The 5,556-nt window shown below is 50.7% G+C and overlaps 1 long non-coding RNA gene across 1 annotated transcript; it reads right to left on the reverse strand.

Moving 5' to 3' along the window:
• Positions 1–1,319: 1,319 nt before the first annotated feature.
• On the reverse strand, positions 1,320–3,557 carry LOC141102586 (uncharacterized). The gene is made up of 2 exons (XR_012235167.1): positions 3,076–3,557; positions 1,320–2,906 (listed from the first exon to the last, which is right to left on the reverse strand). It is a non-coding gene; the product is annotated as an uncharacterized lncRNA (long non-coding RNA).
• Between the last annotated feature and the right edge of the window lie 1,999 nt (positions 3,558–5,556).

Genomic DNA, 5,556 nt, shown 5'->3' on the forward strand with positions numbered 1-5,556 from the left:
GGAAGCACTCCTAACTCTCTACCCCAAGGTATTAAGGAACTGAGGATGTCCTCCTACCTATCCACCCCAAATAATACGGCACTATGGAAGCCGTCCTACCCCTCAACCCCAAAGTATTGAGGAACTGAGGATGCCCTCCTAACTCTCCACTCCAAGGTATTAAGGAACTGAGAATGCCCTCCTACCTCTCCATGTTAAAGTTTCAAGGCACTGAGGATGCCCTCCTACCCCTCTACCCCAAAGTATTGAGAAACTGAGGGTGCCCTCCTACCCCAAAGTACTGAGGCACTGAGGAAGCCCTCCTAACTCTCTACCCCAAGGTATTAGGGAACTGAGGATGTCCTCCTACCTATCCATCCCAAATAATACGGCACTATGGAAGCCGTCGTACCCCTCAACCCCAAAGTATTGAGGAACTGAGGATGCCCTCCTAACTCTCCACTCCAAGGTATTAAGGAACTGAGAATGCCCTCCTACCTCTCCACGTTAAAGTATCAAGGCACTGAGGATGCCCTCCTACCCCTCTACCCCAAAGTATTGAGAAACTGAGGGTGCCCTCCTACCCCAAAGTATTGAGGAACTGAGGATGCCCTCCTAACTCTCCACTCCAAGGTATTAAGGAACTGAGGATGTCCTCCTACCTATCCACCCCAAATAATACGGCACTATGGAAGCCGTCCTACCCCTCAACCCCAAAGTATTGAGGAACTGTGGATGTCCTCCTAACTCTCCACTCCAAGGTATTAAGGAACTGAGAATGCCCTCCTACCTCTCCACGTTAAAGTATCAAGGCACTGAGGATGCCCTCCTACCCCTCTACCCCAAAGTATTGAGAAACTGAGGGTGCCCTCCTACCCCAAAGTATTGAGGAACTGAGGATGCCCTCCTAACTCTCCACTCCAAGGTATTAAGGAACTGAGAATGCCCTCCTACCTCTCCACGTTAAAGTATCAAGGCACTGAGGATGCCCTCCTACCCCTCTACCCCAAAGTATTGAGAAACTGAGGGTGCCCTCCTAACTCTCCACTCCAAGGTATTAAGGATCTGAGGATGCCCTCCTACCTCTCCACGTTAAAGTATCGAGGTACTGAGGATGCCCTGCTACACCTCCACCCCAAAGTATTGAGGAACTGAGGGTGCCTCGTACTCCTCCACCAAGCTGCATCTGTTGACAAGTGACAAGCTGCTTCTGTTGACAAGCTGCATCTGGTGGCAGGTGACGTGGCAACTCATAAGCTGCATTTGTTATTATTATTATTATACAGCATTTATATAGTGCCAACAGTTTACGTAGCGCTTTACAACTTGAGGGTAGACAGTACAAATAAAATACATTTTAATACAGTAGGAATCAAAGGTCCCTGCTCCTTAGAGCTTACAATCTAAGAATCTGTTGAAAGTGACAATCTGCTTCTGTTAACAAGCTGCATCTGGTGGCAGGTGACGTGGCAACTCATAAGCTGAATTTGTTATTATTATTATTATACAGGATTTATATAGTGCCAACAGTTTACGTAGCCCTTTACAACTTGAGGGTAGACAGTACAAATACAATACATTTTAATACAGTAGGAATCAGAGGTCCCTGCTCATAGAGCTTACAATCTAAGAATCTGTTGAAAGTGACAATCTGCTTCTGTTGTCAAGCTGCATCTGGTGGCAGGTGACGTGGCAATTGACAAGCTGCATCTGTTGATGAGTGTCAAACTGCATCTGGTGGCAGACGACATGGCAACTCATAAGCTGCATCCAGAGGTTGACAAACCAGAGGTTGACAATGAATAGAAATAATGCGCTTCAATCATTCTGACACCATATCAACCATGGTGCAGTGATAGTGGAATTGCCAACACCATCCATCGCCCTGACAAATTGCCTGTGAAAAGACCCATAAAAAAAGCACCATTAAAGTTCCATCTTTTCAATGACATCACTCCATTAAACAGATTGATAGAAGATCTGCATGGAGTTTGTTTTTGTTATAATGCCCCTGCAATGGATTTGCTTGGTTTAAACTGAGAAGTTAATTTAGGATAGATACATACATAGTGCAGCCAAGGTGATGTCTTGTCCCCTTCATATACCCAAATCTGGAGCTTTCTATTTCTCTTCTATTTCTCTAGGCTGGTTACAGAGTCTCTCAGCATTGGACATCACTTCTGGGTCCTTCTCCTCTCCGCGCTGATGACGCCGGCTCCAACAGCGCTCCAGCGTCTCATCCTGCTGCGGACTGTGATAGATCCAGTGAGTCACACATCCATCCAAGTCTGAAGACTTCCCTCCGCCGTGACCCCTTCCAATGCTGTTTTTTACAACTTCCATGATGTGCCTGTTCTATTCCTCCATCCTGTAAGTGTTTTTAACCCAGTTGGGATATTAAAACAGTTTTTCTTCTACACTTAGAGGCGTCTTTTGTTTGTTTATCTGTTGACGAGTGTCAAACTGCATCTGGTGGCAGGCGACATGGCAATTCATAAGCTGCATCTGTTGAAAGTGACAATCTGCTTCTGTTGACACGCTGCATCTGGTGGCAGGCGGCATGGCAACTCATAAGCTGCATTCAGAGGTTGACAAAGGAACCGTCCAGAGTTCCGAAACGCGTCCCTTTCTTATGACCTCACATCCTCCGCTCTGCGGTCCAGGCTGGTTACAGAGTCTCTCAGCATTTGACATCACTTCTGGGTCCTTCTCCTCTCCGCGCTGATGACGCCGGCTCCAACAGCGTTCCAGCGTCTCATCCTGCTGCGGACTGTGATAGATCCAGTGAGTCACACATCCATCATTCTGAAGACTTCCCTCCGCTGTGACCCCTTTCCAATGCTGTTTTTTACAACTTCCATGATGTGCCTGTTCTATTCCTCCATCCTGTAAGTGTTTTTAACCCACTTGGGATATTAAAACAGTACCTGTGAAAAGACCCATAAAAAAAGCACCATTAAAGTCCCATCTTTTCAATGACATCACTCCATTAAACAGATTGATAGAAGATCTGCATGGAGTTTGTTTTTGTTATAATGCCCCTGCAATGGAATTGCTTGGTTTAAACTGAGAAGTTAATTTAGGATATATACATACATAGTGCAGCCAAGGCGATGTCTTGTCCCCACATATACCCAAATCTGGAGCTTTCTATTTCTATTATTTAAAATGAATAAACTCCATTAGTTATCAGAAATGGTGATATACAGTCCGGATGGGGTTTGGTTCATAACAGATTAGAATCAGATGAGAATAGAACATGGACAAGGAGGAGAGAGCAGAAATGGTACTTCCTCCCTCGACGCACAGAACACGACTAACGGCTACTGCCCTGCTCTGCTATTTATAGGCTTTGCTGCGCTGTGACGTCATCGAGGCTGTCTGGCAGAAATAACGGTTCCAGAGCTGGGTCTCCATGGAGACGGTGGGGCAGGGAAGGCGATCACGTGGGTAAGGGATGGCAGCCACGTGTGTAAGTCACGTGTGTAAGTGATGGCAGCCACGTGTGTAAGTGATGGCAGCCACTATCTTCCGGTTCCGTGTGAGGAGAGCGGACTCAGGAGGACACCGAGCTCGGGTTGTCACCAAAGGCGGCTCTCTAATTAGACGGTCGCTTAAGGCCTCGCCGGCTGCTTACTATCCCTGACATGGAGGGAATGTCCCCGGTCGGTGTCCCCAGCACCGGCGTTTTTATAGTTTTCCCCCTCCGGTATCAGACTGACTACTCAGCACTGCACCGTCCGAGCTCTCAGGGTCAGTGGACGGCTCCGTGTTCTCCCCTCCCCCAACTCCTCCCCTTCTGCCGGGCTCTGCTCTCATCTCCTGCCATGTGCAGAGCTGGGAGCTCAGATAATAATAATAATAATACCTCTCCGATCCGCTCTGCAGGATGGACCGTCTGCAGAGGAGGACTTGTCAGAGAGGAGATCATCAGGGAGCCTCAAGGTACAGCAAGACTTCACCCCCAGACCGAGGAGGGCGCCCCAAAAATCAATACTGACAACCCCCCACACCCAGCCCTGATGATATGTATCCCACCCGGCATATGAGGCCATCCACTGACCCCCTGTCATTATTATCCTAATCATCTCCCTGTGCCTGGCATCCCACCACCCTACCCCCTGTCATCATCATCCCCCCTGTACCCCTCTGCCAGCTTACTACCACCCCACCCCCTGTCATCCTCATACCCCTTTACCAGATTCCCTATACCGCTCTGCCAGCTTCCTACCACCCCATCCATCATCTTCATCCCCCTGTACCCCTCTGCCACCATCCCACCCCGTCATCATCATCCCCCTGTCATCTTCCCCCCCCTGCACCCCTCTGCCAGCTTCCTCCCACCCGCCATCTTCATCCCCCCTGTAGTCCACTGCCAGCTTCCTACCACCCCACCCCCTGTCATCTTCATCCCCCTTTACCAGATTCCCTATACCGCTCTTCCTACCACCCCATCCATCATCTTCATCCCCCTGCACTCCTCTGCCAGCTTCCTACCACCCCACCCCTGTCATCTTCCCCCCTGTACTCCTCTGCCAGCTTCCTATCCCCCCCCCGTACTCTACTGCCAGCTTCCTACCACCCCACCATCTTCATCCCCCCTGTACCAGCTTCCTACCACCCCACCCCTGTCATCTTCCCCCCTGTACTCCTCTGTCAGCTTCCTATTCCCCCCCCCCGTACTCTACTGCCAGCTTCCTACCACCCCACCGTCTTCATCCCCCCTGTACCAGCTTCCTACCACCCCACCCCTGTCATCTTCATCCCCCGGTACCCCTCTGCCACCAGCTTCCTACCACCCCACCCCTGTCATCTTAATCTCTCTGTATCCCTCTGCCAGCTTTCTACCTCCCCATCCCGTCATATTCATCCCCCTGTACCCCTCTGCCAGCTTCCTACCACCCCACCCTGTAATCTTCATCCCCCCTGTACTCCACTGCCAGCTTCCTACCACCCCGCCCCCTGTCATCTTCATACCCCTTTACCAGATTCCCTATACCGCTCTTCCTACCACCCCATCCATCATCTTCATCCCCCTGCACTCCTCTGCCAGCTTCCTACCACCCCACCCCTGTCATCTTCCCCCCTGTACTCCTCTGCCAGCTTCCTATCCCCCCCCCCGTACTCTACTGCCAGCTTCCTACCACCCCACCATCTTCATCCCCCCTGTACCAGCTTCCTACCACCCCACCCCTGTCATCTTCATCCCCCGGTACCCCTCTGCCACCAGCTTCCTACCACCCCACCCCTGTCATCTTAATCTCTCTGTATCCCTCTGCCAGCTTTCTACCTCCCCATCCCGTCATATTCATCCCCCTGTACCCCTCTGCCAGCTTCCTACCACCCCACCCTGTAATCTTCATCCCCCCTGTACTCCACTGCCAGCTTCCTACCACCCCGCCCCCTGTCATCTTCATACCCCTTTACCAGATTCCATATACCGCTCTGCCAGCTTCCTACCACCCCATCCATCATCTTCATCCCCCTGCACTCCTCTGCCAGCTTCCTACCACCCCACCATCCTCATACCCCTGTACCCCTCTGCCAGCTTCCTACCACCCCATCCCGTCATATTCA

This window comes from Aquarana catesbeiana, linkage group LG07, assembly GCF_042186555.1.
Source record: "Aquarana catesbeiana isolate 2022-GZ linkage group LG07, ASM4218655v1, whole genome shotgun sequence".
Classification (NCBI taxonomy): domain Eukaryota; kingdom Metazoa; phylum Chordata; class Amphibia; order Anura; family Ranidae; genus Aquarana; species Aquarana catesbeiana.